Genomic DNA, 27,427 nt, shown 5'->3' on the forward strand with positions numbered 1-27,427 from the left:
ACTGGTAGCCTTGATTTAACTGTTACAAGTATGAATTTATCATTTCTTTTTCTTTGAAATGGTTAGTTGTAGAAAAAGTGCAGTCCCAATGAATTCGGTGCAGACAGGCCAATCATTTTTAGCAAAAACAACGAAGGCAGCATTTTCTAAGAGAAGTCACCTGGCAGGACCCTGCTGATACAAATATTTCAGTGTCCATTAGTAAGAATATACAACTATGTACAGTAGATCAAATATGACCCTCCAAGAAAACACGAGACCTCAGGCAATATTCATCTTGTATTTTAAAACAGGATGAAAGAAGAACTACAGGAGGCTGGGAGTTGAAGCCATGAGTCTTAAAAGGAAGCCTGCAGTAGGAGAAATACCAATGAGAGGCCATTACCAGGGAGAAATTAGGAATTACATCCCTTATTTCTATTCTCAGACATTTCAATTTGGTTAATATTCTGATTTTATACCACCTAAAGCAGTGTGAGGTGATTAAAATAGCACTGAATGCGGAGTAATTTAAAAAATGGGGTGGGGTGGCGGGGGCTGGAGATTAATAGAGCCCTCTGGGAGCTTCAGGTTTTTCATGAGTTACCTGGAGGCCCCTCACAGACTAGGAACTGTAATTCAGCAAACAGATCATAAAGCAATGCCACATCCACGTGGGGCTCCACACTGCCCAGGTGACTTTGCAATCCTTATCCTATTCCATCTTCTTAATAACCTTCAAGGAGTTTTGCTGAAAGGAGTTTACTAAAGGGGCTATCGGCAGAGGTGGGAGCTGGGCAGAAGGAGGGAACTCAGCAGAAAGCACCCAGGGGCTAGGTACTGTAGGAAGCGGCGACCTTGCCAGGCCTGAAAGACGCAAGAATGCGGTACTGGAGTGCAGACAAAGCTCTCCTCCGTGCCTTGCGTGGGAGAGGCCAGCTGTCCTGAGCTACGAAGAGCAGCAGGACCGCGCGAGCCAAGCAGGGACCGGGGAGGAAGGTAAACAAACTCCTGGACATTCTCTGCGCCCACCCAGGACCCGCGCCTCACGTTGGTCGCACCCACGGGGAAGTCAAGGAAAGGGAGGCCAAGGGCTGCAGGCTGCGCAGGCCACATCAACCAACCTGCCAGGACCGCCCCTGCCTCCCAGAGGCATCACCAGGGCGCTTTTGAGATTCTTCCTCCCAAATGGAGTCGCTCCTTCCCCTTCACGGCCATTGGCTTCAAAACGCGCCCCAGGTCCTGGGGCTTACTGCGAAATTGTCGTGGCACACCTCTGTCGTCTGACCATTTTACTGAATCAGGGTTGTGATTGGAAGGATGGTCTCCTAAAAGTAAAATTAGAAACTTTTGTGAAAATCTTTGCACATGCCCCTTTGAAATCATCACCAGGCCCAGACCCCGCCTTTACAAAATAGTTTTGGCCGGGCGGTGGCTCACACCTGTAATCCCAGCACTTTGGGAGGCCGAGGTGGGGGTTCACTTGAGGTCAGGGGTTTGAGACCAGACTGGCCAACGTGGTGAAACCGCGTCTCTACTAAAAATACAAAAATTAGCCGGGCATGGTGGCGTGCGCCTGTAATCCCAGCTATTCGGGAGGCTGCACGAGAATCACTTGAACCCAGGAGGTGGAGGTTGCAGTGAGCCGAGATCGCCCCACTGCACTCCAGCGTGGGTGACAGAGCAAGACTCTGCCTCAAAAAAACAAAACAAACAAAAAAACCTGCCTGTGACGCTTTGTTAGTGGGCATATTCTAAAAAGCAGGCGTCAAGATGGGGTTAAATGAGCGAGGATTTCATTAGGAAAAGTGCTTGGGTAGAAAAGAAGTGGGGAGGGAGGGGGAGAGCCATTTCAGCACAGTGCAAGTGTGACCTCGCCCAAAGGAGAAAGGGACAGAAGACTGGGTGCAAGCACCTTAGGCTGCTGCACACGGAAATTGCAGGACATGCTGGGGAGTCCTTGAGCTAAAGTCAGCCAGCAAAGGGGCCCCATGCCTCTCAGGATCACATCTGCTTTGGTATCCCTGCCACACTCGGTCACTGGCTCTAAGCAGCCTGGGGCAGGTGTGGCCTCAAAGGAAGAGCACTTACGGATTTCAAGTGCAGCAGCTGGGCCCTTGGTCAGGTGTGCTCCATGGGGTCCGTCCTCAGCCAGAAGCATTCTCATCAATGCCACACCTCTGCTCTACAACTCTGCCATCTAAACAATCATTCACGAATGTTGGAAGATGCTGTATGTGAATCACCACCCTAATCAGGCCTACACGCTTCAAAAGGGATGGTTAATTAGCAGCTGAAAGAGTCAAATCAAAACCCTCACCCTGGAGGCTACCAGGAACTTTCAACTATCTTCATCTTAAACCAGCAGAGACAGTTGTAATATATATTAGAGAGCGTACCATAGTAGACTCAAAAACCGTGTTAGTGTGTTCTTGGGCCTACTTGATAATTATTGTTCATGTAGTAAAATTTGTTCTGAGACTTGATGACATTGTAGCATAAACAGGGTAGAGAGGTTAAAAAGGAGAAAGCTATGTCACTCACCTATGTTTTAACCAACAGATGCTATAGAGGCTACTAATACTGTCCAAAAAGAAATACATTGTGTTCATGGATTGGAAGATTCAATATTATTAAAATGTCAGTTCTTCCCAAATTAGTCTATAGGTTCAACACAGTCCCAGTCAATCTTCCAGCAGGCTGTTTTACAGATATAAATAACCTGATTCTAAAATATACATAAGGCCAATAAAATAGCCAGAAACAACTTTTTGAAAAGGAAAAAAAAGTGATCAGAGGACTCACCCTACATGATTTCAAGATTTACTCTAAAGCAGGGGTATCGAATCTTTTCATTTCCCTGGGCCATATTGGAAGAAGAAGAATTGTCTTGGGCCACACAGAAAATACACTAACACTAATGATAGCTGATGAGCTAAAAAGAAAAAAATTTCTTGCAAAAATCTCATTCTCATATTTTAAGAAAGTTTATGGATTTGTATTGGGCTGCATTCAAATCCATCTTGGGCCGCATGTGGCCTGCGGGCTGTGGGTTGGACAAGTTAGCTCTAAAGCTTCAGCAGTCAAGACAGTGTGGCATTGGTGAAAGGACAGACAAATCAACAGAACACAACAGAGGTACACACAAAAGTAGACAAATGATTTGTGACAAGGCTGGAAAAGGCAATTCCATGGAGAAATGACAGTCTTTTCAATAAATGACACTGGAATAATTGAACAATCCTATACAAAAACATAAATCTCAATCCATACTTCACACCTTATGCATAAATTAACTCAAAACAGACTGGAAAAAAAAATGCTAAAACTATAAACCTTCTATAAGAAAGCATAGTAGAAAATTTTCATGACCTTGATTTAGGTGAAGAGTTTTTATATGCAACTTCAAACTATGACTCGTAAAAGAAAACATTGATGAATTAGACTTTGTTACAATGTGGAACTTTTGCTCTGCAAAAGATACAATTTAGAGAATGAAACAAGACACAAACTAAAAGAAAATATTTTCAAATCACATTTCTGACAGAGGACTTTCATCCACCAAGACTATATAAAGAGTTCCTAAAATTCAGCAATAAGAAATAAAATCAGCTTTTAAAAATTGGGCAAAAAATGTGAATAGAATCTTTAACGAAGAAGATATACAGGTGACAAGCATATGAAAAAATCCTCAACAGTATTAGTCATTTGGGAAGTGCAAATTTAAACCACAATAAGATACCAGACATGTCTACTAGATAGAAACATATCTATCTATTAGAAAAATACACCAACAATCTGAAGAGTTGGCAAAGATATAGGAACTGAAACTGGTGCTCTCTTATCTTGCTGATATAATGCAAAATAGTTAAATCATTGTAGAAAATATATTATCAGTTTTTTTATGAGATTAAACACATACTTACCATGTGACCCAGCAATCCCATTTCTAGGTATGTACCTAGGAAAAACAAAAATGTATGTTTACACAAAAACCTGCAATATATGAATAGTCATAACAGTTTTATTTATAATTACCGATCTCTGAAGTAATCCAGATGTCCTTCAATCTATGAATAGATAAACAAACTATAATACATCAAACAATGACAGATTGTGATCAAATTCTGGGAGGGGGAGAAATAAATCATTCAACCTTTCACTGTTTAGCATAGGGTTAGCTATTTGTGCTTCATAGATATCCTTTCTCAGGTTAAGGGAATTATCTTCTATTTTTAGCTTTTGCAGTTTTATTTTTATCATGAATGAATAAATTGAATTCACTCATTGAATTGAATTTTGAACTAAAGTAAGTTGAATTTCATCAAATCCTTTTCCTGCATTCATTGAGATGATTAACGCATTTTTTTTTACTCTGTTAACATGGGGAATAATATTGATCAATCTGGAATGGCTGAATCAGCCTTGTATTCCTGGGATAAACCCTGCTTTGACCGTGATGCAGTATTTCTATATATTGCTGGATTCAAATTGCTAATATTTTGTTAAAGATTGTTGCATCTATGGATAATGAGGGATATTTGTCCCTAGTTTTCCTATAATGTTTTTGTCTGGTTTTGTAATTAGGGTAAATACTGGTCTCATAAAACTAGTTGGGAAGTATACTTCTGTTTTCTGGAAAGGGTTGTGTTAGAACTGACAGTATTTTTTTCCTTAAATGGTGGTAGAATTCACCAGGGAAACCATCTGGGCCTGGGATTGTATTTGTTGGAAGGTTTTTAAATACAAATTCCATTTTTTAAGAGATATTGAAATATAATTCAAATTATATTTCTTCTTCACTCGCTTATATATTTCTTCCTGAGGTTTGTGTCTTTCAAGAAATTGCTCCTCTTCATCTAAATTATAGAGGTTATAGACACAGTGTTGTTCATATAGTGTTAGTACCTTTTAATGTCTGTAGTAATGTGCCCTCTTTCATTCCTGATGTTGATAATTTCTGTTTTCTGTGCATCTCAGAATCAGTGCTATTTGTCTTTTCAAAGAACCAGCTGTATTAGTCCATTATAAAGAACAACCTGAGACTGGGTAGTTTATAAAGAAAAGAGGTTTAATTGACTCACAGTTCCACAGGCTGTACAGAAACCATGGCTGGGGAAAACTCGGGAAACTTACAATCATGGCAGAAGGCAAAGTAGGAAGCAAGCACATCTTCACATTGCTGGCAGAAGAGAGAGAGCGCAAAGGGGGAAGGGCTACACACTTTCAAAAAACCAGATCTCATGAGAACCCCATCACGAGGACAGCAAGCGGGAAGTCTGCCCCCATGATTCAGTCACCTCCCACCAGGCTCCTCTTCCAACACTGAAGATTACAATTCAACATGAGATTTGGGTGGGAACACAGAGCCAAGCCATATCACCAGCTTTTGTGTTTTGTTTTCTCTATTGTTTTTCTGTTTTCAATTTTATTGATTTTAACTTATAACTATTATTTTCCTACTTCTGCTTGTTTTAGGCTTTAACTTGCTCTTCTTTCTGTAGTTTCTATGTATGGAGGTTTGATGATCAATCTGAGACATTTATTTTCCAATATAAGCATTTCATGTTATAAAACTCTCAATAAGCATTGCTGTAACTGCATCATACACATTTGATAAAAATATCTTTTTATTTTAATTCAGTTTAAAACATTTAAAAATTTCCTTTGAGATGTCGTCTTTGGCTCATGAGTTACTTAGAAATATGATGTTTAGTTTCTAAATATTTCAGAATTTTCAAGAATATTTTCTGCTATTGAATTCTACTTTAATTATAACATGAAATACTCTTTGTATGATTTCTATTTTTTTAATGTGTTAAGGTTTTCTTAAGGCCCAGAATGTGATCTATCCTGGTAAATGTCAATGTGCACATGGAAAAAAATATGTGTTCTGCTATCAGGTGGAGTGGTCTATAAACGTCAGCTAGGTCAAGGCAATTGAAAGTGTTGTGGAGGTCTTCATTATCTGTACTGATTTTCTGCCTACTTGTTCTGTGAGTTCCTGATGGAGGATTTTTAAGTCTCCAACCATAATTGTAGATTTGTCTATTTTTCTTTTCATTTCTAGCAGTTTTTGTTCCATCTATTTTGAAGCTCTCTAGTTCAGTGCCTACACCTCTAGATTTGCCACGTGTTCTTGAAGACTTGACCCTTTCATCACTAAGTAATGTCTCTCTTTCTTTCTGACAATATTTTTGTTCAAAAGTCTACTTTTTCCGATATTCCAGCTTTTTTGGTTAATATTTGCACCATATATATTTTCAACCTTTTACGTTTAACCCATCATACCTTAGTATTTGAAATGGGTCTCTTTTAAGCAGCATAAACTTCAGTCTTACATTTTCATCCAATCTGATACTCACTGTCTTTAAATTGGTGCAGTTAAACTATTTACATGTAATGTGATTATTGATACACTTGGATTAAAATGATCATGTTTCTACTTGTTTTCTATTTATTCTTTGTTTTTTTTTCCCTCATTTCCTGCTGTTTCAGATTAATTGGGGATTTTTTATTATCCATTTTATCTTCCCTATGGAGTCATTATTCATATCTATTATTTTATTTGAAAAGCATTTGTTAGCATTTAATGACTCTCCTTCCATGTGTCTTCAAGCTACAAGGCCCACCACACTCACACCCCTAATCTTCTCCTCAGCAAATCTGCTGAAGCATTTGACCTTCATGATGACAGTCTGCTTTAGCAGTCTTCCCTTACCTGGAACTTTGTAGAAGCCTGGCCACACCACATCAATGATGGGACCAATTCCTGTCTTGGTTTTGGCAGCATTTACCCATGTCCGCTCACTGACCAAGTTCCACAATTTATCAAAGTTTACAGTAAGGCAATCATTCGGGCAAAGCTCTGGTTCCTCTTCAAGTGGTAATACCTCATACCAACTTTCCGAAAGGAACCTAGGTGATATTTGTGGAAGTTGATCTTGTGGTGATGCATGATCCCAGCAGGATCCTGGCCCCCCAGGTAATTTCAGTGCTTGTCGATGCAGCAAGAGACTCACGTGGCCCCAAAGATTCCAAATCTTCCTCAGTCTGCATGGCATGTCAGTGGCCAAGATGAAAGGACAAAACAGTTTTTCCAAAATTTTGGTGGTTGCCCTAGTGTTTACAGTGTACACCTTTAATAATCACAGTTTATCTTTGAATAATATGATGTTACTTTGCTTGTAATATAAAGATCTTACAATAACACAGTCAGCCCTGGATTCAACCAACTACAAATGGAAAATATTTAAATTGATAATAATAAAAAATAGCAATATAACAATAAAAATGATTCAAAAAATACAGTAGAACAAGTTACACAGCATTTACACTGTATTCATTATAATAATCCACAGATAATTTAAAGCATATAGAAAGATATGCATAGGTTATATGCAAATACTATGCCATTTTATATAAGAGACATGAGAATCAGTGGATTTTGGTATCCCCAAGGGTCTTGGAACCAATTTTCTAAGGATACTGAAGGTGGACTCTATACAATTTTTCCCTCTCATCTTTTGTGCTATTTTTGTCATATGTTTTGCTTGTATACATTCTATAAACATATAATTTATTGTTACTATTTTTGCTCTAGATAGTTCTCTTTTAGAAAAATTAAAAATAGGAAAAATTATTTTAACTTCATTTATTCTATTTCCAGTTTTCCTTAATTTTTGTGAAGATCCAAGTTTCTGTCTTGCACCATATTTTTTCTTGCCTCAAGACTTTCCTTAACATTTCCTTTAGTGTAGATCTGTTGACAATCCATTCTCAATTTTTGTTTGCCTAAAAAAAAGACTTTATTCTTCTTCTCTTTTTTGCAAGGGAGGGGACAGAGCCTCGCTCTGTCACCCAGGCTGGAATGCAATGGCGCAATCTTGGCTCACTGCAACCTCTGTCACCCGGGTTCAGGTGATTCTTGTGCCTCAGCCTCCTGAGTAGCTGAAAATACAGACACGCGCAAACACGCCTGGCTGATTCTTGTATTTTTAGTAGAGACGGGGTTTCACCATGTTGGCCAGGCTGGTCTCGAACTCCTGACCTCAAGTGATCTGCCCACCTCAGCCTCCTGAAGTGCTGGAATTACAGGTGCGACTCACTGTGCCCAGCCTCTTCTTCATTTTTGAAAGGTATTTTACTTATATGTACAATTCTAGGTTGACAGATTTTTTTTCTCTTTAACCACGTCAAAGATAACTTCTGGCTTACGTAACTTCTGACAGTATAATTCAATAACAATATATAAACAAATGTAATTCTTACATTTGTTTCCTGGTATGTAATGTGTCTTTTTTTCTCTTCTTGCCTTCAGAATCTTCTTTTTGTCTTGTGAGAAATTTAAATATGACATATGTAGATGCATAGGTTTTTAGTAGGTTTTTGTTGTTGTTATTTTGGTTGGTTTGTTTTTTGTTTTATTTTATTTCATGTTATATTTATCTTGCTTGGCATTCTCTGAGTTTCTTGGTTATGTGGTTTGGTATCTGTCATTAATTTTGAAAAATTATCAGCAATTGCTTCTTCAAATATTTCTTTGCCCCTTCCTCTCTATTTTTTCCTTCTGGAATTCCAATACATGTGCATTACATCAGTTGATATCGTCCCACAGCTCTTGGTTTCTCTGTCCTGTTCTTTTAACTCTTTTTTCATTTGTCTTTTAATCAATGTAATTTCTAATTATCTCTCTTTAAGTTCTATGATTCTTTCTTTGGCTGTGTTGAATCTACTGATAAGTTTCTCAAAGGCATGAAGCTCAACAGGTCAAGATGACCACAACCACACAGTGACTACTGTGTAACTGCTTGCTTCCTCAGAGGAGGGGAGCTGTCTCGTTGGCTGCTCACCTCCCAAGACAAAAAACCTTTGACCCTGCACTCCTGTGGTTGGGTGCAACCCACTGCATGTGTACTATCCAGCTAGGCCCATGTGGCCTCACTTCATGCACTTGGGGTATGGGGGATTGGTGCAACTCTGTGTCTACTTTTGGTACCTGTGAGTAGTGGCAGGTTAATTCCAGCCACTCTCTATGGGGTATAGCTCTTCCTGACAGGTATATATTATTTTGTTTACTTTTATGTTGTCTTTCTTCTACCAGAATATAAACCACAAAAGTGCCTAAATCTGTGAGACCTACTATGTGCAATATGTTCTACTAGATGAGACAAAAGAAGTGACAGATTGGATGTCTGCCTCAGAGTGCTATGATTTTGTGGAAAGAAAGGAGAAACACATCTCAAACCATAAAGACCCAGTCATTCATGTTCATCATCATGAATTCCTTAAGCTCAATATTATCCCCAATATTTTTTTTGAGTCCTATGCATTGCCTTGTACATAATAGACATACAATAATTCCAGCAATAAATGTTTGCTAAATTGATGTGTACAGAATTTCCTGTATTGTGTATGTATTGGGATGAACCATATGAAATTGTGAATATAGGACCATCTTTAATTTTCAAAAACAATAATTTTATGTGGCTCACCCTAATACTAAGCTGCTAATAATTATTTCTAAATCCCTTATTGAAAGAATTATAGGCAAAGTGCTGAATTAAAATGACATATTTAGTACCTAAGACTGGAAATTAGGTAACCAAATTTTCTTTGTCTATTTACCCCTCATAACTCTTTGTCCCAACATTTTTGACCCTTAAATTCACATCTATCCTGAAAGTTGTAGAGATAAAGTGATACAAAATGTAAATCAGAAAAGGTTATGGAGTTACGAGAAGTGACAAGGGACCCTTTATTTTGACATTTTACACAGCAAATAAGGAATTACTAATCAAGATATAATGTTGATGGGATAAAAACTGCCACAGTTTTTAGAGGGAAATTTGCAATATGTATCAAAATATTGAATATACGTGCCCTCAGTAACAGCAACTGCACCTCTAGGGTGTGTCCTACAGAAACACTTCCCACAAACACACAGATAACCTTACAACCATGTTCATTGCAGCACTATTAATGGTAGCAAAATACTGGAAACAACCTACCTGCTAATCAATATGAGAATGGTTAAACAGATTGTATTATAGTCATATAAAAGAATACTATGAAATTCTTAAAAATAATACAGTATCTATGTCATAAAAATAAATTTAAGATCTATAAAAGGAAAAAATACTGCTAAATGATACATATTGTACCATCTCATTTGTATTATTTTTGTTAAATACTATGTATGCAAGATATTTGTGTGTTTATAAATGGAATGATACACACCAAACTGTGAATAGTAGTTAACTCTGGGAAAGGAAGTTGAGTTAACAAAATGTATGTGTGTGTGTGTGTCCTCCCCCACCCAACTCCCCTAACCCTCCGACCCCCGATAACCACCCCCACCCCGCACACTGAGGGATGGATTTGAAAAGAGAGATGCAAGAGGCTCTGACCTGTCAGGGTTTGATGCAGAAAGCAGTAGCCATTCTCTGCATTCTGGGTGTGAAGCATTTAAGATAGAATTGAGGCCTTCATGCCCACTGCAAGAACAGCAGGAGGGGATGCCGGGAAAGGTGCCACCAAAACTCAGAGTAGTCGACAGTGGTGGGTTCCACTACATCTACAAAGCTTCCTGGAAAGGGTGGCACAACTGTTGTGTCCATAGAGTTGGAGCTTTTGAAAAGATCTGAGAACCTACGTGTTTGACCCTTACCACTTCCCAAGGGTGATGGCCTCTGATGTGCTTTACCTTCCAAATCTCATGAGTTTTCTCATTGGCCAATTCTAACCCAAGTAGGAAAATGATCCCCGAACTCAGATGGGATGGGAATGATGATGCCATATTAACCACAAGCAATGCAGCCACAGACTAGTGTTTTTTTTTAACCATATAGGTACTGTTACGGTTTGAATGTGGGGACATTGCACCTTCTACTGAATCATATTATCACATATATAATTCCCAGAGTTCATACAATCCCCCATGTTGAAAATCCACCTGAGAGAAATAGCTTTTGACACAATTACTGAAAATATGACCACAGATCCTGTTAACATCTTTAAATTTTTTTTTTTTTTTTTGAGACAGAGTCTCCCTCTGTCACCCAGGCTGGAGTGTAGTGGTACGATCTCGGCTCACTGCAAGCTCTGCCTCCCGGGTTCACGCCATTCTCCTGCCTCAGCCTCCCGAGTAGCTGGGACTACAGGCGCCTGCCACCAGGCCTGGCTAATTTTTTGTATTTTTAGTAGAGACGGGGTTTCACTGTGTTAGCCAGGTTGGTCTTGATCTCGTGACCTTGTGATCCACCTGCCTTGGCCTCCCAAAGTGCTGGGATTACAGGCGTGAGCCACCGCGCCCAGCCAACATCTTTTAAATTTTCATTTGAACAGAAATGAATTCCATCAAGTTGGTGGGCATATATTCAAATGGATCAGTGAAAGCCTACTGTCAGCTATATGCAGAAGATTGTACATGCCTATCATAGTGATTTACAAGGCAAAGAAAGGCAATATACTTCACTTGCTATTCTCATTCAAAGTAAGAAATGCACAAAGGGCTTACCCTCAGGGCCACTTACTGTACATGTCATTTTACAATATACCTCTCTGGGGCAGCCTACATTTTATAGCACTCAGGCAGACACATTTATTGCCTGCAACAGCCCCTTGCCCCTTTCATGTTGGCAGAGCCCGAGTTTTGCTCTGAGACTCAGGTAAATTATGATTGATCTAAGCCAAACCTGGGAAGCGCTTATCAGGAAGTGGTTTAGGAGTGGCCAGCTGAGACTTGAGGGAGCGTCTGCTGTGGAACTTCTTGGAAAAGTATACCCTGCTCACAGAAAGGGCCACAGGGGAAAACAGCTCCTCTTCCCAACCAGACCTTGTCACATCCGGATGTGATGTTTGTTGTTACTTGTTGTCATCTTGAATCCTGGCTGGGAAGCAAACCTGGGATGAAGCCCAACCTAAGGAGTGCACAGAGAAAGGACATAGGAACCTGGCACCTGACCAAATTACAGAGCCACTGCTGAGCCATGCCCTTTCTCTGGACATCCAGGGACTTTTGACGCTCAGTGTCCTTTGTTTTAAGTCAATTGATTTGGGATTATTTACATCCAAAATCTTCTTACCTTACAACTGTTTTTACTAGAATTTCTCAATTATGACCCTTTGTAATGAAATTTAATGATGGTAGCAGCATTATGCTATACTAAATCCTGGATTTGCCATTACTCCAACCTCTTTACTTCCTTATTCTATTATTTGTTCGTCTATCAAATAACAGTGATAGCCAATATTTCCATTCTGTCATGTTATGATTCATTGCTCACTTGAATTCATCATTAATGAGTTTAAATGAAAACCGGTAATAAAATCGGGTTTAACTCCAAGAGGAGACATTGGGAAAGAACCAAGCTGAGTTATAAGGAATCACATATGTGGTGGTTCATATATTTACACTGCATTGAGGTCACTACATTCTTACCTTATCAAACTGAAAAAGTCACTACTATGAATAGTTGGACATGTTTTATGGAGAAAATATTGATTTTTGTTGTTTTATGGTTCTCCATTAATTGGTAGGTTTAGTAATAAATATGCAAGATGTTTTGTTTGAAAAAGACTAGACTAATTTCTCAAGGTAACATTTTTGGCTGATTCATATTCTTATTCCCCAGAATGCTTTACATGATGATGTGCATATAGTAGGTACTTAATAAATGTATAAATGAATGAAGGAAGCCACAAGCTGTCTGATACAGAGCCTCAGCCATGAAGACACAAGGCTATTACTTCTGTAGCTCCATCGCCCATTAGCTGGGGCCCAATTAGTTATAATTATAACCCAGGTGATATACTTTGGAAGTGTGTTCCCACCCAAATCTCATGTTGAATTGTAATCCCCAATATTGGATGTGGGGCCTGGTGGTAGGTAATTGGACTGTGGGAGTAGATTTCTCATGAATGACTTAGCATCATCCCCTGAGTGCTGTCTTCTTGGTAGTGAGTGACTTCTGGCAAGATCTTGCTATTTAAAAGTGTGGCATCTCACTGTCTTGTTCCTGCTTTCGCCATGTGCCATGCCTGCTCCCCCTTCACCTTCCACCATGGTTGTGGATTTCCTGAGACATCCCCAGAAGTTGAGCTTCCTGTACAGCCTGCAGAATTGTGAGCCAATTAAACCTCCTTTTTTTTATTACAAATTACCGAGCCTCAGGTGTTTCTTTGTAGCAATGTGAGAACGGACTCACACACCGGCTCTGACACTAACACACCGTGAGAACCTGGAGATGTTAGTGAACATCGTCTCAACAGGCCCCAGTTTCCTCATCTATGCAATGAAGACAGTAGTAAATACTTTCACAGAGGCTGTTGTGATGATTAAACAAGCTGATGTCATCTCCCAGCTCCCTCTCACACCCCATGCACATACTATGAAAATAATCTCAGGTTTAAGAAACCCTGTACCCCAAAAGGCAGGCACCTGTATACCAAAAGGCAGGCAATGTTCAGGGGTGCTGTGTCCATCCCAGAGGGAGTGTTTTATTTTTACTTATTTATTTATTTATTTATTTGAGATGAAGTCTCGCTGTGTCACCCAGGCTGGAGTACAATGGCGCAATCTCTGGGAGCATGTATTTTTTTTTTTTTTTTTGAGATGGAGTCTCACTCTGTCCTGGCTGGAGTGCAGTGGCAGGATCTCAGCTCACTGCAAGATCCGCCTCCCGGGTTCATACCATTCTCCTGCCTCAGCCTCCCGAGTAGCTGGGACTAGAGGCACCCTCCACCATGCCCGGCTAATTTTTTGTATTTTTAGGAGAGACAGGGTTTCACCGTGTTAGCCAGGATGGTCTCGATCTCCTGACCTTATGATCCGCCCGCCTCGGCCTCCCAAAGGCTTGTAACCTGGGGTTACAGGCGTGAGCCACCATGCCTAGCTGGGAGCATGTTTTTTATAGAGTGCAGGGATGTGTTTTTTATAGAGTGCAGGGATGTGCTTCCAGCCTCTCCTGGCTCATGTTCCATCTCTCCTGCCAATCTGCCTGGCAAAAGAGACAGCTCCTTCCTGGCAGAGGAGCTGACATCAGCGACCAAGCAAGGACCACACTATAGTAGGGGCAGCCAACATCTACACCAGGAGGACACACCTTTGGCTTGCTAACCTGGCCGACAGAGGCAACATCACAGCATCAAGTTAATGAGGATGGTAACCTGAGAATCCTCAACTCAGCACCTGTCTAATGTGACATTGAAATATTTCCACCTGAGATGTCAACTTGAATAATTTAAGGAAGTTTAGAGATTGACAAGTTAATATTAACAGAATCATTTAGTCAAGTCTGGGGATCAAAGGATCTGGTGACCTTTCCTCTACTGGGTACCCTACCCTAAAAGACTACAAAAAAGGCTGTTGGGTTGGGGAGCTGAGTCCTGAGAGTGCAGTGGTTCTCAAAGTGGGGTCGCTGGATCAGCAGCACCAGTATCATTGGGAACCTGTTCAAAATGCAAATTCTCAAGTGCCCACCCAGACCTATAGAGTCAGAAATTCTGGGGCAGGATCCAGCCATCTGTGCTTTAGCAGTCCCCGCCCCCTCAAGGAATCCTGCTGCTCATTCAAGTTTAAAAACGCCTGTAACTAATAATGGATGGGCTCTGACTCAAGGAGGAAATGAGCAGGACAGAAATAGCTGGTATAGACAGATCCTGAAAAAATAAAAGTGCATATATGACAGGTGGGAATCAGTCTATAAGCACCCAAGCCCTCTCCAAGGTAAAAGAAATAGAAAATACTCTTCCCCTCTATGTAAACTCCCCTGGGTACAAATACTTTGTGACTTAGTGGTTTTTTTTTGCTCTTTTGTTTGTTGTTTGTTTCATTTTGGTTTGTTTTTGTTTTTGTTTTTGTTTTAGATGGAGTCTCGCTTTGTCACCAGGCTGGAGTGCAGTGGCGCAATTTCGGCTCACTGCAATCTTCGCCTCCCAATCTCCACCTCCCAGGTTCAAGCGATTCCCCTGCCTCAGCCTTACGAGTAGCCGGGACTACAGGTGCGTACCACCACACCCCGCTAATTTTTTTTGTATTTTTAGTAGAGACGGGGTTTCACCATGTTGGCCAGGCTGTTCTTGATCTCCTGACCTCATGATCCGCTGGCCTCATCCTCCAAAAGTGTTGGGATTACAGGCATGAGCCACCACGCCCGGCCGGAACTTAGTTTTTAAGGATGCTCTAAGCACTTAGGTTAATTTAGAATAAGAGCAAACACAGAGCATTGTTTATGTGTCAAGCACTGTACTACATCTTCTACTATCTCATTTAATCCCCCAACAGCCTAGGACATCAGTTATTGAGTTATTATTCTTCTCATATCACAGATGCATAGCTTTTGAGATCACACACTGAGTGCAGAATAGAGCTGGCTTCCAATCCTTTATAGTCTGATTTCAGGGTCCAGATCTCTTAACCACTACACTCAACGTCCTCAACATTCAGCAACTGTGTATTGAACACACTTACAAAGCAATGGGCAGATGAGGGGAGGATAAAAATAAGAGGTACCGCCTTTCCTAAGTAAGAACTAACAACCTAACAAGGAAGGTGGCAGTGACAAGCAGCTCTAATACGAGGCAGAAAGAAACAAAGACCATGTTTGTAGTGCAAGCATGGAAATGGGGAAGGCCACAAGGAGTACCATTAAATCCAACAGAGAGGACCAGGTTTCCCAGAGTATTGTCATGGGCAAAGAGAAGGGGAAAGCCAATCCAGGAAGACAAGAGAGGACAAGAGAAGGTGTGACATGACAACAGGGGCAGGCTCCGGGCAGGCACACAACCCAGCGTGGGGGGCAGAGGGTGTGTGGAGTAGAAAATGTGGTTGGAAAGTAGAAAACCCCATGCTGAAGACCTTGAGGGGCCTTGAATTCCATGGTAAACAGTTTAGATTTCTACTTGTAGGCTACAATGAGTCATTTTAAAATTCCTGAGCATGGGAACAACGTGATTTGTTCCCTCTTCTCCTAGGAGAGGACCAGGGAGAAAAAGAGAATTAAAAAAAAAGAAAGAAAACCTACATTTCAGAATTCAGCAAAGGAGAATCCATTGAGATAAAAAGACCATTTGGCGTTATGTTAAGTGAAATAATCCAGGCACAGAAAGACGAATATCACGTTTTCATTCATATGTGGACACTAAAACAGTGGGTCTCACGGAGGTAGACAGTGGAATGGTGGTTACCAGAGGCTGGGGAGGTGGGGGAGTGGGGACAAAGACAGGTTGGTTAAAAGATACACACATTTAGATAGAAAAAATAAGTTATATTGTTTGGTAGAATAATAGAACTAATTTACTACAACTATAATCACTTTAATGTGACTATAGTTAACAATAATTCATTGTATATTTCAAAATAGCTAGAAGAGAAAATGTAAAATGTTCACAGTACATTTGATAAGTGATTGACGTGATGGAGATCCTGATTTGGTCATTACACATTACATATTATATGCATGTATAATTACATATTATATGCATGTATCAAAATATCACATGTGCTCATAAATATGTACAATATTATGGGTCAATACAAAAAGGAAGAAAAAAGTCTGGTAATGGAAAAAAAGACCTTTTGTTTGAATGAAAAGATTTTCATGTGAAGGTAGCCCATATGAATGAATGAATAAATGAATGAATGAATAAGTAAATGAATGAAAGCAATTAATAGATAGTGGCAAGGATTATAAATAGGTCAAGAGCATGAAAACTAAAAGCAGATTTTGGACTTGGACATGGAAAAGCAGAGTGTGACCTGCCCCAGCCCCCACCCACTTCTTGGAACAGGCTTGCATTGCTGTATTTTATAAGCACTAATCCCTAGTGCTTATAAAATGCAGAAGTATGTTTTGAAAAACAAAATACACTCCCTTGACATTTCAAACGCAGAAAAGAAATTTCTGGGAAAACATATTGTGACAGTTTTTTTTTTTTTTTGGTCCTTAAGGGCATTTTGGTAATAAAAAGGCATTTGCCTCATAAAATAGTCTTATATTACTGCTCTGAAATTCATTATTGTTTTCAAGTTTAGAATAACTGGTTTGATCAGAAAATACAGGACAGGTGCACCTAACATTATTGGTTGCCTTCACTGAGGTGCTTTTAGTTAAAAAATACATATATATAGAAAATACGCAAAATACCTTAGGCAAAATTTGGTAACACATAGAATAATAGCATCTGCTGGAATCTAGTAGCACGATGAACAGCTGGGGCTCCTGCAAAGCAAGAACCAGAAACAGAAAGTTGGGACTGAGGATGTTATCTCCATCTCTACAGGGTTATGGAAGGGTCTTCTACCAGCTGTTCATTTAACATCTACCTCACTCTCACTGTCTCAAAGCTGCTGTCTATACTACGGTGTAGATTTGTCCAAAGATGGCTTAAAGTTTGTATTGCTTTCCACTTCAAGCACCTAATAGAGAATTTCTTAGTCCATTCAGGCTGCTATACCAGAATACCACAGACTGGGCAGCTCAGAAACAAACAGAAATGTATTTCTCATGGCTCTGGAGACTAGAAGTCCAAAATGCAGGTGCCAGCTGATCAGGTGTCCTGTGAGGTTCGTAGACAGCTCCTGATAGATAGACAACCATCTTCTCACAGTGTCCTCATGGCAGACAGGACAAGGGAGCTGTCTGAGGTCTCTGTTGTAAAGAAACTAATCCCATTCATGAGGGCTCCACCCTCATGACCTAATCATCTCCCAAAGGTCCCACCTCCTGATACCATCACACTGGGGATTTGGTTTCAACATATGTATTTTGGGAAGACACAAACATTCCATCTACAGCAAAGAATAACTAACATTTCAGTAGCTCAATCCTAAATTTAAGGGAGAAAATCTGAGTACCCCAGCTTGAGCCAGATGATCAAGCAAGTGTACCCAGAAAGGGCTGTCTCCAGTATTAGTTCTACAAGTCCAGTGGCAGCAGGTGGGGCCCTGCCTAAGGCCCAAGCTGGACAGATTCCCTCCTAACCATCCACTCGAGGAATGTTCCCAAAAAGCTGAGTGCAAACCACATTTCAGTACACTAAGTCCTGTTTAAAATGCACCACAAATAAATAACAATGATATAGCAATGCTGAAGTTAAAAAACTTTTTTCACAACTTATTCTCCTTAATGGCTAAAACACCACCCATGAGGTAGGTGATATAATCTCTGTTATGCAGATGAGAAAATTGCAGCTCTCAGAGGATGGAAGAATGAATGACATACAGTGACTTGAGTAATTATCTTCAACAGTAGCAAGCATCCCAGGAGCTGGGAGGGATTCGGAGCACTAAGTGCTGATCGTTCAAAGGATTTGGCACTAGCATCAGTGGCTCCCTCTATACACATGAAATGATGAACGGCAAAACCAGGTTGCACTGATGTGTACTGAATGAACTGCAAAGGAATAGAGAGCTCCAGGAGCTCAGAGAAGGAGAAGACTAGGAACCAGGGCAGTTGAGGAAGGTGACCCCAAGGAGGCTCGGCTCCAGTGGCCCTTGAAGGATATACAAGACATAAACCAACTGCAAGACTAAAGAGAATGGGGAATGGGGAATTGACAGAGACTGGTTCAGAAGAAGAATTAGCCTCAGGTGTCTAGCTTGTGTATATATACATTCCTCCTCCTCCCCAACCTACTCAACATGAAGACGATGAGGATGAAGATTTTTATCATGATCCACTTCCATTTAATGACTAGTAAATATAGTTTCTCTTCCTTATGATTTTCTTAATATCATTTTCTCTTCTCTAGTTTACTTTATTGTAAGAACACAGTATATAATATACACAATATACAAAATATGTGTTAATTGGGCCAGGCGCTGGAGCTCACGCCTGTAATCCCAGCACTCTGGCAGGCTGAGGCAGGCAGATCACTTGAGGTCAGGAGTTCGAGACCAGCCTGGCCAACACGGTGAAATGCCCTCTCTACTAAAAATAAAAAAATTAGCCAGGCATGGTGGCAGGCATCTGTAGTCCCAGCTACCTGGGAGGCTGAGGCAGCAGAATCTCTTGAACCCAGGAGGCAGAGGTTGCAGTGAGCTGAGATTGCACTATTGCACTGCAGCCTGGGCAACAGAGTGAGACACAATCTCAAAACAACAGCAACAGCAAGAACAACAAAAATATGTGTTAATCAATTGTGTATGTTATCAAAGCCTCTGGTAACAGTAGGTTAGTAGTAGTTAAGTTTTTGGGGGTTCAAAAGTTATATGTGAATTTTCAACTGTTCAGGGGGTGGGTCAGAGTGGCAGTTGCCACTCTTAACCCTCAAGTTGTTAAAAGGTCAATTATATATTTTAAAAAAATGGAGAGAGAACATATTTGTATCATATATATAGAATATTTATATATAAAAGAAGTTTTTCTTTGTATACATATATATGTACACACACATACAATTATGGAGAGAGTAAGAAGACAGAGTACATAAAAGTCATCATTTAACCAAATCCGTCATAGTGAATTAGTTTTTCCATATAAATGGATTTTTCAGCCAACTGCAGTTTCAAATATCAAAATACTTTTAGTTAAACCCATTTTGAATGGAAGTATTTCCAAAATGAGGTAATCCCTATAAAAAAGGTAGCATAGACCCTGGATAAGCATCACACAGCACTTTAAGTGATATTACACTTGAGCTCACTGCAACAGCAACAGGAAGTGGCTACAAGATTTTATGTGGATTATCAACTGTGGAGAGGTGTCAGTGCCCCTAGTCCCTGCATTAAGGATCAACTGTACTAAAGGGAACAACTAGAATCAACACTATGAAACTGGATTAGAATTGAAAGTATTGGTGAGAACCCATGGTTTCAACATATTTTAATACAGAAATATAGGTGAATGTATGCGTGCATGTATGCATATTTATGTATACCCATGTATTCCCTGCTCTGTTCACTGAGGAAGCCTGTGAGCAATGAAAACCCCTGCAGCCATACACTCACCTATCACAGTGAGCACCCAAGACCTTGGTTTTTAGATATTATTCTCTCCTCAAAAGAAATCAGGTTTTCTAAGAAAAATGGCTGATTCCAGGCCTGAAGCACAGAAAATATAAGCTTGGAGCATCTTGTACCAGAAAGTAAAAAGTGCTCAAGGAATAATGGGGATAGGCTGCAAAGGATGATAGAACACCCATATTAAAAGGAACAGCCTCTGTGTTTGAGGCTAACAAGAATCCACACATCAGCAAAGACAACAGACATGTCTAGAAATAATTTCCAGAAATAACCCCTCCTCCAGTTGGCTTTGAGCAAAAGGCTCTAATGAGACCAGTGCCTCTCAAATGTCGCTGAACAGTAGCCAACTGCAGCACAGTCATGGCATCAGACGCACGGAATCAGGGCTGGAGGCACAGGGTGAAATCTCTGCAGAGACAGCCCTTCATCCTCTTCTGCTGGGATACTTCCAAAGCCAGAGGATCACTCCCTTGTAAAGCACACTGCTCTGTCCTGTTGCTGGGCAGTCCTAATTACATTTATTCCTCTTCTAATACCTCTTGGTTTTCACCCATCCTTGCCATTAAACAAGGTCTTTTTACATTGTAGCAAAATGCCATCGCTCGATTTCTGTAGAAATGATGCATACATTATAGAAATTCAAACAATAGGCCGGGCGTAGTGGCTCACGCCTGTAATCCCAGCACTTTGGGAGGCCGAGGCAGGCGGATCACAAGGTCAGAAGTTCAAGACCAACCTGGCCAATATGGCGAAACCTCATCCTACTGAAAAAAAAAAAAAATACAAAAATTAGCCAGGTGTGGTGGTGGGCACCTGTAGTCCCAGCTACTCAGGAGGCTGAGGCAGGAGAATCACTTGAACCCGAAAGGCAGAGGTTGCAATGAGCTGAGATCGCACCATTGCACTCCAGCCTGGGGACAGAGCAAGACTCCATCTCAAAAAAGAAAGAAAGCAAAAAGAAATTCAAACAGTAATATGAATTTTAACTCACCTTAAATGTTACCATCCAGAAAAAACCTTTATGAATATTTAGCAAAGATCCTTATAAAAATCTCTCAGCCAGGTGCAGTGGTTCACGCCTGTCATCCCAGCACTTTGGGAGGCCGAGGCAGGCGGATCACGAGGTCAGGAGTTTGAGACCAGCCTGACCAACATAGTGAAACCCCGTCTCTACTAAAAATACAAAAAATTAGCTGGGTGTGGACGGGAGGTGGAGTTTGCAGTGAGCCGAGATTGCGCCACTGCACTCCAGCCTGGGCGACAGTGCAAGACTCCGTCTCAAATAAATAAATAAATAAATAAAATTTAAAAAATAAAAATACAAAAATTAGCCAGGTGTGGTGGCACGTGCCTGTAGTCCCAGCTACTTGGGAGGCTGAGGCAGAAGAATAGCTTGAACTCAAGAGGCAGAGGTTGCAGTGAGCTAAGACCGCACCATTGCACTCCAGCTTGGGTGACAGAGTGAGACTCCGTCTAAAAAATAAATAAATAAAAATCTCTCAATGCAGGCCAGGCGCACTGGCTCACACCTGTAATCCCAGCACTTTGGAAAGCCAAGGCAGGCAGATCACCTGAGGTCAGGAGTTCAAGACCAGCCTGGCTAACATGGTGAAACCCCGCCTCTACGAAAAACAAAAATTAGCTGGATGTGGTGGCAGATGCCTGTAATCCCAGTTTCTTGGGAAGCTGAAACATGAGAATTGCTTGAACCCGGGCGGCAGAGGTTGCAGTGAGCCAAGATGACGCTATTGCACTCCAGCCTGGGCAACAAGAGCAAAACTCCATCTCAAAAAAAAAAAAAAAAAAAAAAAAACTCTGAATGCTTACCTACACATAGAAAAAATAATTATACCAAAATGAGATATCACAATTCTACTTTTAAATTTCAATTTTAACCTTATTATCAAAAAACTCTTGTGGAAGTACAGCATACATACATATTACCAGCTTGGGAACAAATTAAAATTGCAAATGCAGTAATTATCACAAAATGGCTTTCTCTGCTGACGCGCAGTGTGGTGGCAACAGGTGCGGCTTTGAGATGCAGAATTACACTGGTGAGTCCGTAGACCTGTAGGTGCCATGGAAATGGTCCAATAGCAACTGCATCATCGATGCCAAGGACCATAAATCCATCTGGATGAATGGGGCCAAGGTTGACAAGGTAGCAGGCAGGTTTAACCGCCAGTTTAAAACCTATACTATCTGCGGGGCCATTCGCAGGATGGGTAAGTCACATGACTCCATTCTCCAATTGGCCAAAGCCGACGGATTGTATTAAAGAACTTTTGACTGAAGAGAATCATGGAAGTGGAATATTTGTCATAAATAAATAGTAAAAACCTAAAAAAGGCCAGGCACGGTGGCTCACGCCTGTAATCCCAGCACTTTGGAGGCCAAGGCAGGTGGATCACCTGAGGTCAGGAGTTGGAGACCAGCCCGGCCAAAACATGGCAAGACCCCGTCTCTACTAAAAATACAAAAATTAGCCTGGCACTGTGGCAGATGCCTGTAACCCCAGTTACTCAGGAGGCTGAGGCAAGGGAATCACTTGAACCCACGAGGTGGAGGTTGCAGTGAGCCAAGATGTCTCCATTGCATTCCAGCCCTGGCAACAGAGACTCCATCTAAAAAAAAAAAAAAAAAAAAAAGGACAGGCGCAGTGGCTCACGCCTGTAATCCCAGCACTTTGGGAGGCCAAGGCAGGCGAATCACGAGGTCAGGAGACCGAGACCATCCTGGCTAACACAGTGAAACCCTGTGTCTACTAAAAATACAAAAAAAAAAATAGCCGGGCGTGGTGGCAAGCGCCTGTAGTCCCAGCTACTCCGGAGGCTGAGGCAGCAGAATGGCGTGAACCCAGGGGGCGGAGCTTGCAGTGAGCCAAGATCGCACCACTGCACTCCAGCCTGGGCGACAGAGCGAGACTCCATCTCAAAAAAAAAAAAAAAAACCTAAAAAAAAAATTATTGCAAAATAAATACATCTGTACAACCTTCACTTAGGTCAATAGAACATTACCTGCATCCCAAAAGCTTCCCATCTGTCCTCAACAAAGCAAAAGTCCTCCTAACCATGATTCCCTCCTTCTTCCCCTAAGTATCACTGTCCAGACTTTTTTTTTTTTTTTGAGATAGAGTCTTTCTCTGTTGCCCAGGCTGGAGTGCAGTGGCACCATCTCAGCTCACTGCAACCTCCGCCTCCCAGGTTCAAGCAATTCTCCTGCCTCATCCTCCCAAGTAGCTGGGATTAGAGGCACCGACCATCACACCCAGCTAATTTTTTTTTTTTTTTTTTGTATTTTTAGTAGAGACGGGGTTTCACGGTGTTGTCCAGGCTGGTCTTAAACTCATGACCTCGTGATCTGCCTGCCTCAGCCTCCCAAAATGCTGGGATTACAGGCATGGGCCACTGCGCCCAACCCCAGACTTCTAAAAGCATAGATTCCTTTCATCTTTTCATTTTCACTTTTTATAAAAGGAATTAAGTATTATTCTGTCTGGCTTCTTTGGCTCAAAATTGTCTTTGTGAGAATTATCGATAACATTTCACATACCCGTTCATTTTGGTTGCTATGACTATTCCATTTTCGCCACAATTTATGCATTCAACTGCCAGTGAGTATTTGGATTATTTCAGTTTGGGGCTTTTCTAAATAATGCTGCTATGCATATTCCTGTCCATGTTTTGGTATACATATGTATATATTTGTTAGATATTACTCTAATAGAATTGTTACCCAGGAGTAGAATTTTTGGTTCACGAAGAATGTATACACTCAACTTTAATCAGAAAAGGCCAAACAGCCTGCTGTGATGCCATATGCCTGTAGTCCCAGTCACTTGGGAGGCTGAGGCAAGAGGATAGCTTGAGCCCAGATTAGCCTGGACAACATTGTGAGATCCTGAAGAAAGAAAGGACAAAAGGAAGGAAGGAAGGAAGGAAGGAAGGAAGGAAGGAAGGGAGGGAGGGAGGGAGGGAGGGAGGGAGGGAGGGAGGGAGGGAGAGAGGGAGGGAGGGTAAAGAGAGAAGCAGGGGAGGGGGGAAAGGGAAGGGGAAGGGGAAGGGGAGGGGAGGGCCAGTTTTCCCAGATAGCTGTACCCATTTACCCTGTTACCAACAATGCATGAGAGCTCCAGGGATCTCCATTGTCTACACTTGATATTTCAGGTTTTTTTCCCCTTCATTTTGGCTATTCTGAGTAAGATGCCATAGCTTCTTGTGGTTTTAATATACATTTCTTTGATGACTAATGAGGTTGAGCACCTTTCCTTGTATTTATTGGCCAATTGAGCTACTATCTGTTTTGTGAAGTGCCTGTTCAAATCTTTCACCCAATTTATTTCTACTGGGTAGGTTTGCCTTTTTCTCACTGATTTTTTAGGATTACATTGCAAATACCTTTCACATCCTATTGGCTTCTCCCTGAACTCCTTTAATGTTGTTTCTTGATGACAGCTTCTTATTTTATGATTAGTGCCTAAGTCCTATTTTAAACAATAAATATTGAGGATAATTGTGCTTAAATGTAACAACTCCCACCCTCTGCCCTGGCCACACAAAAGAAACTGAAGTAAAATGAAAGAAATTGCTGAATTTCAGAGAAGTATTTCTTCATTACAAAAAATACTAGTGGTCCCAGGAACTTGGGAGGGTGAGACATGAGGATTGCTTGAACTCAGTAGTTCAAGTCCGGCCTAGGCAACATGGCAAGACCTCGTCTCTACAAAAAAAAAAAAGAAAAAGAAAAAAAATTAACTGAGCATGATGGCACGTATCTGTAGTCCCAGCTACTTGGGAGGCTGAGGTGGGAAGATTGCTTGAGCCCAGAAGGTTGTGAGGCTGCAGTGAGCTATGATTGTGCTGCTGCACTCCAGCCTTGGCAACAGAATGAAACCCCGTGTCAAAACAACTAAAACAAGAAAAAGGAAAAGAAATACTGGTTTATAAAATAACCTGCTAAAATTAAGGAAAGGGTTTATGAAAAATATTAATAAGTAGCAATTATTCTAAAATGTATTTTAATTACAGATGGTATCTACTAACTGCTTGTTATGAATAAGGAAATTGACATTCTTACATTGCCTCTTCCCTCCTCTCCTCGGCCCCCTGAGTTTGCTAGCTTTCTCCTGTCAAGATTTACATTTTATTCTGAAACCACAATCTCTTCCATAGTCTAGCTTTAACTATTTGCTTACATGGAGTCATCTCTCTTACCAGTCTTTTCCCCATGGCCTCTCCCTCACTTCATTTCTCATTTTGCTTCATCTCTTGGTTGGCCAGACTTCATTTTCAACTACTTTTTTTCTTTTAGAGACAGGGTCTGTCTCTGTCGCAGAGGCTGGAGTGCAACGGTGCAATCATAGCTCACTGCAGATTTGAACTTCTGGGCTCACAGGATCCTCCCACCTCAGTCTCCCAGTAAGCTGGGATCACAGGCATGTGCCACCATGCCCAGCTAATTTTTTATTTCTACTTTTTGTAGAGACAGGATCTCACTATGATCAACTACATTTTTAAAGGGCCCTGGGTGCTGTCTCCCTCTGGTCTTGGAGAACGTTTTTCTGTCACCTTTATACTTGAAGGACAGCTTGGCAAAGTGCTCAGGCCGGGCTCACAGGCAAGGTCATCTTTATGCCTCCCACAATCAACAAGGAAGCCAGCCTTCTGGCTTACAAGCCCTGTGAGTGCAAATTAATTTCCTACAGACACCTTCCTTCTTGGTATACTACCAGCTCCACTTTCTGAATCAAATCCGCAGACGCAAGACCCTGAGCAGAGATAGAAACAGTGGCAACCTCAGTTGTAGCCCAGGTCTCCCTTTTTTTGCCTTCCTCGCCCTGCCTGTCTGCTGAGGGTCGGTCTGTTTGACAACTGTGAAACAAAATAACCCCAGGTGACCCTAGCCCTAGAGCATACTCCCCTCCCCACTCCAGGGTGTGTATGGGAAGGCCCGGAGGGCTGTTGTGAGGTTCCACCTCGAAATGGACTGTTTGGTTCCTGTAAGAACAGAGGGGGCATGTGGATCAGTGAGATCACCATAGCCAGTGAGGAAGCCTGGATCTATGCACCCGCGCTGTCCACACTTTCATTCCTTCAACAGACACCGGCATGCAAGGTGGCTTCTCAGAACATCCATCAGTCTTGCTTTGTGTGTGAAGTGCTCATAAGAAGCCTTTCCCAACCAGCTGGTAGGACCAGAGCCAGAGGGCCCCCATGCCCTTCCCTCTTCCAGCCCCAGGCCCATGTGCTGAGAGAAGCCCTTGCTTTTTACTGACTTCCACGTCCACCCACATGCCCTGGAAGATGTGGGTGAGCCTGGGAGCCGGGCTCTCCGTTAGCACTTCCATCGCCCTTTAAAGGGCAGCCTGTCTGAGTGGCTGTCTCCACTGTCACAACAGAAGTGCTCTCGGGCCCTCCATCTCAGTAAGTAATTTTGCAGAGTGCCCCGTAATTGTCCTGAATGCAGAAGCCAGCTGTATCTGACAGCGCAGACACGTTGAACGCACCCATCCCCAGGGCCGGCTGCTCAGTGTTGCTGAGCAAACTTTTACCCAATTCAGCACTGCCGGGTAGAAGGTCCGGCTTTGCCTGCACCCTGAGATGACTGAGGCAGAGCAGACACAGGGAAGCTGGCAGGCCACCTCGGGGCAGCCAACACAGGCCGGGAAACTTTCTCCCTGACATAAGGAGGCAAGCCAGATACTAACGATTCAAGTGCTTTGCAAACTGACTCAGCAGGCCAGATAGCACAGTGTGAATTTTGAAAAGTTCAGTCCTTCTGTGAGCTCTGCCATGCCCAGCATCAGAGGCTGCTCTGAGAATACACTCATAGACAATCTTCTTGAGAGAGGGTAATGGGTTTCTCTTTGGTGTCTGTTTATCCATCCAGCCATCATCTATTTCTGGATACGGCACCATTTTTGAAGGTAGACAGGGCCATCCTGGTGTGAGATTTGAATTTGAGAAAAAAAAAGGTATTTTTTTTCCGAAGCTGGAATGTCATGTCTGAGGTTTTCCACCTTTGCCCCACACCTCACTAAATGACAACTTCTTCATGTTCAGAGGTTTGACATCCAATGGGCAGATGGGCCCTTGCTCCCTTTGCTTGGCTGGAGCCCTCTCATCAGCACCTCCTCCTGTCTCCTCCTGCAGGAGTTTGCTTGGCATCACCTCCTCTGGGCACCTTTCCCTGCCTCCCAGGTAGAACTGGAAGCTCCTCCCCTCACTTTTGTCACCAGACAGCCAGGAGTCAGTGGGGGCTCCCCACCCTTCAGATCTGGATAGGACCCATTCAGATCCCACCACCCAGCTTCTCAGACTGGAGTCAGTGTCCTGCCCGATGTTTCTCTGAATTTTGGGGGCAGGGGGCTTGTGTTCTCAAGGTCACCTTTGTGCCAATTTTCAGCCTTGGTCAAGCTGTTCTTTGTCTCTATCGGTGGCTTTTCCTTGACCTCTGCCCTGGCATGCACCCAACAGAGC

At 41.8% G+C, this 27,427-nt stretch overlaps 1 long non-coding RNA gene and 1 pseudogene across 1 annotated transcript; one reads left to right on the forward strand and one right to left on the reverse strand.

The window, feature by feature from the left end:
• Positions 1-2,069: 2,069 nt before the first annotated feature.
• LOC134732354 (uncharacterized) lies at positions 2,070-27,427 on the reverse strand. The gene is made up of 3 exons (XR_010115415.1): positions 27,336-27,427; positions 3,906-3,940; positions 2,070-2,179 (listed from the first exon to the last, which is right to left on the reverse strand). It is a non-coding gene; the product is annotated as an uncharacterized lncRNA (long non-coding RNA).
• On the forward strand, positions 21,987-22,226 carry LOC129462956 (small ribosomal subunit protein eS21-like; annotated as a pseudogene).

This window comes from Symphalangus syndactylus, chromosome 14 (assembly GCF_028878055.3).
Source record: "Symphalangus syndactylus isolate Jambi chromosome 14, NHGRI_mSymSyn1-v2.1_pri, whole genome shotgun sequence".
NCBI classification, from domain to species: domain Eukaryota; kingdom Metazoa; phylum Chordata; class Mammalia; order Primates; family Hylobatidae; genus Symphalangus; species Symphalangus syndactylus.